Source organism: Heptranchias perlo, chromosome 21, assembly GCF_035084215.1.
Source record: "Heptranchias perlo isolate sHepPer1 chromosome 21, sHepPer1.hap1, whole genome shotgun sequence".
NCBI classification, from domain to species: domain Eukaryota; kingdom Metazoa; phylum Chordata; class Chondrichthyes; order Hexanchiformes; family Hexanchidae; genus Heptranchias; species Heptranchias perlo.
The window spans coordinates 24,949,582-24,960,095 of NC_090345.1; the positions used below are offsets into that span (position 1 = coordinate 24,949,582).

Consider the following 10,514-nt stretch of genomic DNA (forward strand, 5'->3'; position numbering starts at 1 on the left):
AGTTACTTTACAACAAAGGACCATTGAAAGTACAATGCGTCACTCTTAAAAAGACAAGCAATATTCAGGAATGCTGAGCGCTATTGCAAATAAAATGTGAAGAGTTGCTAAAACTAAAGTGTTGCATAGGAAAGCAATAAGCCACTAAGGAAATGTCTCACACAATATGAAATGATCCAAGGGAAAGCGACTAAGCCAACTCCCATCAATCTGCTGCTGAACCTGGAAGTGATTAATAACATTCGCTGTCTTTTGTAATCATAAATACATAATATTATGGCAATATTTATGCAGCAACAATGTGCAGTAAAGTCTTGTAAAGCTTCTGTAAATAACGTCATCCGTCCACAATTCTTTCCTCTGCTACAAATAAATAAATGAAGTAACGGCCCTCTGAGGCTGATTTCTCGATCAGGAACTCCTGGCAAGAAGCAGCACTTGCAGGGAACGCTGACCTGAGAAATATGGGCCCACAGCTCTTTATTTTCCAACCATCAATTTAAATGGATGGAAAATCAGGGGCTGGAGGCCCTCAATTTCCTGTCCAGCACTTCCTTCAAGTATCGTTCCTCATCTCGAGCACCTCATTTGGGAATCAGCCCTTCTGTCTTTTACAACTGTCAAAATATGTTTATATAAGGTTAGATTTTACGAATTTGTACAGCTTCACGTGCCAAGAGTTTGGGCATATGATTTTCAATCCTTTAATTAGCAGAAATATTATTTATTTTGTCAATATATCTGCTTATTTGACCTTCTGCCTTATTTACATCATTTGTTAACCAGTATCTTCTTTTCCCTTCAAGCCACCCCTATATTCTGATTTCAAATACATTTTGTAACTTTGCAGTATGGTGCCTCTTCATCTTCAAGACAGAAATAAGAAAACCTCCGGAATATTCTACAAAATGTGGTGCCCTTTTAGCCTGTGGGTCCTCTGGGTCCTTTCATGCCTAAGGTAGTTTTCCTTTCGCCATGTCAAAGATAATTATGTTTTACATATAAAAAAAAATGCTGCCAATGCAAATGTTCCTTTGGAGAAAGCTGCAGAAATGTTTATGTTTCATAAAGCTTGATAGTCCTGTATCATCAACAACTAATTAAGAATCATAGATATTGTTTCATGATGCAACAGAATGGAGCCATAAAGTAGAAATACTTTGGCAGGAATCTGGCTGAACGGCTGAAAACTAGGCCAGAACCTGGTCTGCCAGGTCCCAACCTTCTCTGAAGCTTCTTCTTTGATGTTTTGGGGGTAGAGCATCTCCCCCATCCTAAACATGGCCATGATTGTAAGGGAGCGCAGAAGCTCCAAACGTCAGACTCCCTGCGCCTCGGACCTTCCTGGGTATATGGTCAGCGGAGGTAGGCCTGGTCAGACCAGACATACCTCCCGCACAGAAGGGGAATTGGGGCCCAAATAGGGGTCCAGGTCAGAATCAAGGCCTGGACACCCAAAAGGAGCCAACTTTAAAAATGTATCTATTTTTCAACGTAGCCCCTTGCCAAAGGGGCTACTAGAGTTGTTTCCAGCAGGTTTGCCCTGGCCCTCCAAGGCAGGCACTATCTACTGGGTTTTTCAGCCTTCCCCGTATGGCAGGTGGCCCTAGTGATCTGGGCATCTGCCACGGACAAACTATTTAGTCAACCTCCCCTGAACATGGAAATTTCATAATCGTTGGGACCGCTGGCCCATGGATTTTCAAAGCCATTTATTTTACATGGGATATTCTGCCTAATGTAGAAAGAAAATTTCATTAAGGGCCTGATGTTCCTGTCTTCATTAATTGTAATGCAAAGTAGAATTGAATGAAAAGTGGTGCAATATCAGTAGAAAGTATTAACAGACTAAGCATCCATGTTTATCACTGCTCTAAGGATCCTTACCTTTCTAGAAGAGGAATAAAAAAGGGTAGTGAAAAGTGAAGGAAATAAAGAAAATTTTTGCTTGTGAAGGCCTAACTGCTTTTTAATGTTATTAATGATAAATTCGTACAACTTTCCTTAGGTGCAGCATCAAATAAAAGAGTGAATATTTTACTCTAGGTCAGAGCTGGGGGTGAGCTTAATTAGAGGGAAGCATTGGAAATATCAGCACCTCAGTGAATGAAATGAATAGTATCAAGGAGTTATCGGCCCATAAGTATGGATGTAGAAGTCATTAGTGAGTATATCAAAGTGGAGCAGGACGAGAGGGTGGCCTAAGAATGCAAAGGGCAGAGAAGGCATACAATTCACCGCAGGTACCACTCCATTCATCACAGTCAGCTACCTGGGCATGGCAAGGAATAATGTAGGAGATAGTTTTGTCTCATCGGAAAGAACATAACTGAGATATGCAGGAATAATCAATCATCGGCAATACACTACCAGTAATGGTGAATGTTTCCACTGACCTCACCGTTTATGCCGTCTGGATCTTCAATGCACTAACAGGGGATATCTCAGGAGTCAGACAACAACTTGCATTGATAGAGTGCCTTTAATGTAAAAAATGTCCCAAGACGAAGTGTAAGGAAAAAATAGAAGCTGAGACACTTGCAGTTGGCTCAATTGTCATTTTTCATCCATTTGCTGCAACTGTAATCTGAACTAAGCTAATATTAGATAAGCCGTGACTTGTCAGTAATACTGACTTTAACACCAAGAGTGACCTTTTCCAGTTAACAGTAAGGACTGGCATAAAAAGTACTGGCACTTTATATTCCTTCCAGTTATCGAGTCAGCGGAGATGTCATGGTTTGATAGAAAGGCTGTCCCTTGTTCCCCATAATCACATTCAGAACAATGTTTTAGAGTGGCCATAGTCAGCTTACTCTGTATTCTGTGATACACACATACCAGACCTCAAATGAGTGATTAGCAATAAACTGACCGCGACTTGGACATCTGGGTCACTTTCACCTAGACTGACCACAGCATTCAAACTGGAAGCCAAATATGAGCCACTAAATGTATTATCTAAATCAACAGCACAGATGGTCCATTCCAAGTAATGAGCCGTACCATCATTGAAATTTCATGTTAAACAATGAAGTCTGCCACTTTTCAATAAATGTGAATCCAAATCAACCTTTATATAACCAGCCAAATTCACTGTTGCCACCTGGTACCATTATCCTATGTCTGACATTGATCAGCAAAAAGGGTAGATGCCAACTATACTGTATCAATATAAAAAGTTACTAATATAGAAAAGACTTCAAAATGAAAACAAATGTAACTCATATTCCATGCAGTTGTTCCTGGTGGATTTTTGTATTTTGGCAATATCTTCTCTCACTAAATCTTCGATACCCAATTCAGGGAATTCTGAAGGTGGACTTGCTATTGGCACCATATCCCACTTCTTACAGCTAGAAACTCAATTTGAACTGAAGCAACTATTTTCATGCATAATAGGAAAAGAACAACAGAAAACAGCTCGTATTTTCTGATCAGATGGAGTGCAGTTTATGCCTGCCCACTACCATGAGTACTGACCCTGCAGTCATTTTCAGGGTCAGGCCTCATTAAAATATTGTTACAAACACCTCTGATTAGGAGCTTACACATTGGGGAGGGATGGGGTAGGGGAGACCCCATGCTACTGCAGGATTTAAAGGCCTGTAGCAGTTTAAAATGCCAGCTATAATCACATTCATTTGTGTTGTGCTCATGCAAGTTCTCGTCCAAAAAATGCAAGGCTGATGGCCCACAACTTCTTGGATACAGTTTTGGAAAGGCTTCTGCAAGAGATCAGGCAAAGGGGGAACGCTCTGTTTGAAACAAGAGCTGCAGGCCCCCTAGGAAAGCAGAAGAAGTAGTTACATTTATATTGTGCATTTCACATCCTCAGGATGTTCCAAAGAGTTACACAGCCAATGAATTTAACTTTGAAGTGTAGTCACTATTTTTATTTAGGTAAACAACACAACAACATAACAACACCTATGTAACAACAAAGAGCTGCTCATGGGCAGCGACTACTAACTGCAACATTCCTCGCACGCCCAATCAGTGTCATAAAATGACCAATAACCCTACCAGGTAAGGTAAGTTAAGAAAATCCAGCCACATCTTCCATTAAGCACATGTACCATTTACAATGATTTCCCCCTCACACCATATTAAAGTGCTTGAATTGCTTATCATCAGTGCCCATGAGTTGGCACCATACCCATTATATTCCCAGCCTTCACCTGCACTTGTTTCTTCCTCACTTCCTTAAATGCTTTCATCCCACAAAAAGCTTTGCCCAATATGTAATTACTTGTTGCATGCACCTGTCATCATCCCCATTATGGGTAGCTCGCTGATACCTAGGTTTTACAGCAGGTCAAGGTCACCAAAGGTAATTCTCCCTTTAGCCTCCCTTTTCCAAGCCCATAACAGCAGAGAGAGATCTGCATCAGGTGGCAGATCAGACTCTGACCTCTCATCCCATCTGAGTGGGAAGCACTCCACACCATGTGATGGGAAGCCATGGAGGATGTCAGAAACAGAGAAGTAGGATGGAATTTACAGGTGAGAGTTCATGACGACACTGTGTTTCTCTTCTGTTTCTTCCCATTATGCCCCCCATTAACTATCACACAACCTTATCATGAGACCCCTATGTCACTCCTTCTAATGAATGTGCCACATGAACTCTGCTCCTCAGGAAATCATTCTAACCCTCTTCTTCCGTCTCTCCTCTGCAGGAAGAAAGTACAGGCTCCTCAGCATCTGGCGATGCCAGCACACTGATAACTGGGATTTACTGCATGTCATGGTAACCAAAGATAATTCTCAATTTTTCCTTTATTTTCCAAGGGCAAGACAGCCCATAAATGTAACTCGCTCGATACACGGCAAGCACCAACTAACATACACTCACCCCAGGGGAGTTAGAGAGTGAAGCAGAGGGGAGTGCACTGGATGGCGCACAGAGCACAAATGAGCAGGAGCAGCTGCTGGTGACACACGGGGAGGAAGATGTTACTGGCTGGAGGTTTGGACACAAGTCCCCCATACACAAAAAGTGAGACCAACCACGGATAAAAAAAAAATCGAGATCCCCATAAACAAAAATTTCAAGTCTCCATACACAAAACATTTAAACCCTCCAACTCTTTCCCACCATCCTCCCCCATCCTTTACCTCCCAATCTCCCTTCCCCAGAAGCTTGAAAACTACAATACTTCAGCCTCAGATCTTTAAACTTCCTGGGCTGGAGGACTGGTGGGTGCAAAAAGGCTGCTCTCTGCTTGGCATAAATGTATCAATCAGCTTTTTCTGGTCCTCCAGACCTGGGAAGTTTAAAGACCTAAAGCTGAGCCCTAGATGAAATCAACTTTGTGCACTTAAGGTGTGGAGAACCATCAGGGTCTTTGGGAGCCAAATAAAAGGGGTTTGTGGACCAGATTGGGTCCATGGGCACCATGTTGGATAGATCTGCAGTAGATAGCTCGAATGACAGAGACACCTTAAAATACTTCAGATAGTTTATAACATTTTGAAGTCAAATGTTGCATGTATATACACAATCCCAGGTGTGAGGATCGAGATTAAATTAGGATCATTCATCATTTTAAACACAGTAGCAGACCTCATTTATTTGCTGATACATCTTTATGTTTAAGCCTGAGAATGATTAGAGAGCTGAAGAACACACTTTTGTTGATTACTAATTGTATTTCACTGATTCGAATTTTTTTTAAAAGAAAGAAAACTGCTGGCATTTATCAAATCGGCTTCAATATTGAGTTATGATAAAGTCAATTTTATTCTAAATTAACCAAAAGCATACAGGATTCTGCAAATATAATAATATTAAATCCCAATGTATTACAAATTGTCAAAATCCTCTGCCAGTTTTGAGTGGCTGGTTCCAATTTTTCATTGCATTCACTGTCTAGTCAGTACTCTTAACAGTTACAATCTGTCAATCTGAAGTATTTCCCTAGTCACATGTTGAAAGACAAGCACCCAATGTTTGATGGCAAGAGTTTATAAACATTACACATTGCACTTTAAGAACTACGACCTATTTAAACTGAAATTACAACACTTTTCCAAATTAAAGGACAGTGCTACATTTCTGGATGACATTAATTCAGCTGTTACACTTCAGTAACAAGGTTATAGCAATAGAACCTCATGACTGAATAATCATTCCCATTAATTGCCACTGTAATCTTGCTGCTGTCACAGAAGCAATTTTTGTCCAAGTAAATGCCACATTCTACTCCATGCAGGTTTTAAATCACAGCAAGCAAAGACATGGCAGTACTGTCAAGTATCCTGTTCTTTGAAGTTTATTGAACACAAAGGTCACATGGGTTGTCCCATCTGGAGGGTACACAACAGCAAAGGTTATTTTATCAATATTTTATCACAGTAATGGGTAGTCCAATTACCTCACCACTACGGACAACAAAGAAACCAGTGACATAGGAGAACAGTTTTCAGCACTGTGTTAATGTTAAAGGTAAATCTGCTAATAATTCATTGTGGACTGCAGGGCTATGGCACAAAGCTGCCACTGACATAAGCAGCAGCTAACTATTCCTGTTTCTCCATGCATGCCATTCTTGGACGGCAAATCCTCACCAGACCCACTGATTTCTCTGAGTTTAGAACACTGCACAGTTATAAGTTCTCTGCATCCCTTCTCATGGTTATCTATAAGCATTGACCAAGTGAGCTGCTTAGTGCAACCTATCTAAACTTTCTACTACCATGTTCATGGAGTCTATGGAGCCAAGTGACTGCTCAACAAGTTAATTGTAGCATCTTCTGATGAAGAGCAATGGGAAATGTTTTTTATATAGATATATTTACAAAGATCTGAATTATATCCTATTTTCAGAAAACACCATGTATGGCTTAAGAGAAAACAATTGTTGATTAGTGCCTGCCATACCCATACCGTTTGGAGCACTGGCTGGTTTCCTACAGGGGGTTCATGTTCTCTGCATCCTCTTCCTGCCAAGATTTGAGTGGCATCTTTGATTAGGACACATTAATGTGATGTGGGAATGAAATAAATCCTGAATAAATTTACACAGCCGAGAAGTTAGTTTGGTGCGTCTGGATCACATGCCCGAAAATATCCAAACTGGACCTCGGACGTCATCTACAAAAAACCTGCGAGCTGCGGATGCCAATCGGGTATTCTGGTGCAGCTCACCGGTCGTGCCTCTGGAAAGTTTGGCAGGTATGTCCTGGGAGGGGAGTAGGCAAACGGAGGGAGGAAGGGGGCGAGCTGAGCCAGCAGTCGCCCACAGTAATGCTGTGGAGGAGCATTGCTGCTTCTCCTGGTTCCTCATTAACGTAAGTAAACCTTTCCATTGCCAACCTCCAGCCCTCCCTTTAAGGAACATTGGTTAGGCCGCTGTAAAACTGGAAAAACTGAGCAGAGCTTTCGTGGTGCGTTCTGCCCAGTTTAAGCCGAATTTGGCAGCGGGGTCCTAAACCAGGCTTTAGGCTCCTGATTAACATATTCATGGGGCCTAACGCCTGTCTTAGGCGAGCACCACGGACACTTGGAAGTCGCCGGCTGCCGCACTTCCAGGGGAGATCGGCTCTGCGAGATTGCGCTCAGAAATTGGTCTCCCCAACTCTGACTTTTCATCCAAAAAATGGGCGATGGGGACCAATTTCTCCCACCATTTGCCATGTTAAGTGTTAAAGCTGAATTTGTGCACTAACATGCAGTAAAACTTTTTACTCCCAATAGCAAGTTTGGGAATGTGGGAATAATTGTCCTACTGCTTCGTTAATGCTAACACACCAAAATACTACAGTTTAGCGCAATTAGTCTGTGTGCTATCTCTGAATACACAGTGCAAAGTAAGCCCTAAGCAATCACAATCAAAAATTCGATATGAATTTAAGCACACAGCCAAGTTTTAACTATGTTAGATATGCATGTACTTTGTGATTACATCCAGCTTAGCCCTGAGAGCAGTAATACCCTACAATTAAAGTGCTCTGTAAGGCGGTTGGTGCTTAAATCCTTTGTGCTTACAGGCACATTGACGCCACACTGGGGATTCTTGGGCAGTCTACATTCCTGGACCTGCTAGGAATAGCTTTGTAAACTCTGCTTAAACATCACCATGTTGATTGCTGGGGTAAGTTTGTACCGTAGCAGGCATTATAAAGGTAAATTTTTGCAAAGCTTCCCTCCTGGCACAGATCAAAAAATCAGACACAGAAGTCAGTGCTCCCAATTCACAGCACCCCGGATCTCCTAGTAATTAAAATGAATTGGGAGGACCGTGAATTTTGCACAGTGACCGTTGCATTCAATACTTGGTATGTCTGGTTGTGTGAATTTTTGGTTTAAAGTTTTTGTAAATACTTCCTTTCTTATTGCAAGAATCTTCTTGTGTAATATTCCCCCAGTTTTGCTGGCGTGCCCTTGGCACCTCCGCGTTTGTGAGGACAGCTGGTTGACCTCAACCTAGATCACCGCCAATTATCTCAGTAGCCAATACCAGGGACTGCATTTCCTGCAGGAACAGGATTTCCCACGTACAGAAGGCAGCGGCTGGAATCACCTCAAGTAGCAGCAGGGTCTGGGCCAGCAGATGGAAAGATGGCCGAGCTGTGCCATCTGCTGCAAGGGCACCTGTGGCTACCTTGCAGCACGGGGCAGGAATAGTGACATCAACTGTAACCTGAAACTTGGCTACAATTCCTTGTGGGGAAGCTGCAATGCTGACCTATGGGGAGGGTACCATGGAGTGGCTTTGAGGGCAGTCCTCCTGGCCGGTAACTTATGCTGAATTTACTGAATTCATTCCAAAATGTCCCTTTTTAGGTGAAATAAATGTAATGCCCATGTTCATTGTAGATTCCAATATAATGAAAATACACCAAATAAAGCATCAAAAATCAGCATTTTGTGGGAGGTGCCATATCCGTAGGCTCCTAGAAAATCAATTTTGTGCCTTTAATATTAGTATTTCCCCCCTAGCATTTCAGGTACTTATGGAATGTTGGATACTTATGGAACGTTGTCTTAAGTTACAAGCTTGTATATTCTGTACAACTGCACCATCTCTGTCCTGTCCCCCTCCCCGCCTCCCCCACCCACACTATGAATTTTTCTAGTGTTCATTTTTCCCCCTGGAAATTTTGAGTTAAATGTTAAGAATTTGTTGGGACAGCCGTGAATTAACGGGAAAAAGGGTGTCATTGCCTTATCAGTCATGTCTCACATTAGAGTATTAAAATTGCAGCCGATACACAATGGAGAATGTTGCTTTATGCAAAGCAAATCACTAGATAGAATTGGCAGGATAACTCAGGACCACTGCAGCTCATGACCGCAAGCAGCTTGTTTGGTATAAATAATCTGTTTGGTTTTAATGATATGCAGAGATACACATCAGGGATTGGTATAAATAACTGAATAACCTATGCTCGTCGTGACATGGGGAGGTTATTCTCCAGAAATATTGTTTTCTGATGATTTTTTTAAAAACTTGTGAGTTTAAAATAACGTTCCCCTTTTTTCGCTTAGTCACTTGGTTGTATTTACTAGCAGGGATTAGGCTGTAGGAATACACACCTAGTTCTGTCATGTGGTGTGATCTGAAATGAAGAAAGAAGAAGTAAATAAGCCAAAAATTTAAAATATTTTATCCAAATTCTTTTTTAACAATAAACATATTAAAATAGAGGAGTTAGAAGCAATTTAATAAGAAACTGCTTAGAATATGATTCTAAACTATTTAAAAATAAGCTGGTTAGATTACAATTCTGGATTCTACAGATGTGCACGGTCCCAAGTACAATCCCCTGTCTGTGTTGAATTAGCTGATCCTAGCCGGGATCATACTGGGGACACTACAATTTGTCTTAGATCCCAGTGCTTGGGAGAGAGAAACTCGAGCCTTTCTATACCTTACTCCCTCAATCAGCACTCCAACTCGGAGCAGTTCACAGCTCGGATGGCCGACTAAGGGTTAGTTATAACACTTACCTGCCTAAGGAGGTAAACAGGTGATTCAGCACCATCACTGCAGGTTTTTCTGATTGGTTACTCAGTTGTGCTTAAGTTGTAATCCATCGTAGCACCAAGAATGCACGATAGGGTAGGTTTTCTGAGTCCTCACTTAAGGTGAGATACCTCACATGCTTCATGCACATTGGAAAATTAAGGGTGAGGACATCTGTGAATGCACTAAAAACAAGAGAAATAATTAGCTCCCAATTAATGAACAATCAGTATACTAAGAGCAAATGATACCTCTTATTGTTTTAAAAGCAAGCAGAGAAAGAGAGAGCATTCTAAACTCATATGATCCTCATCGCTGCCAGCCTTACATTCCACGACTGATATAATGTAGCATATGTCTGCACAAAGCAATTCCAAGGGATTTGACCACATTATATTGACTTTTTATTTGTGTAATTATGGTTTTGGCACACCCACTTTCACTATTCCCCACCCATCCTGGAGATTGTGAAAGCAACCACAGTTTATTCTAAATATCAGCTTGAAGGGAACCACTCATGTGCATTGCACAATACTATAA

General features: G+C 41.5%; 1 long non-coding RNA gene across 1 annotated transcript in view; it reads right to left on the minus strand.

The window, feature by feature from the left end:
• LOC137340304 (uncharacterized) overlaps positions 1–10,153 on the minus strand; it is a 35,360-nt gene extending 25,207 nt beyond the window's left edge. The window contains exons 1-2 of the long non-coding RNA XR_010966766.1: positions 9,959–10,153; positions 9,545–9,567 (exon numbers count right to left, since the gene is read on the minus strand). This is a non-coding gene — a long non-coding RNA (uncharacterized lncRNA). The remainder of the gene's footprint in view (positions 1–9,544; positions 9,568–9,958) is intronic.
• Positions 10,154–10,514: the final 361 nt, after the last annotated feature.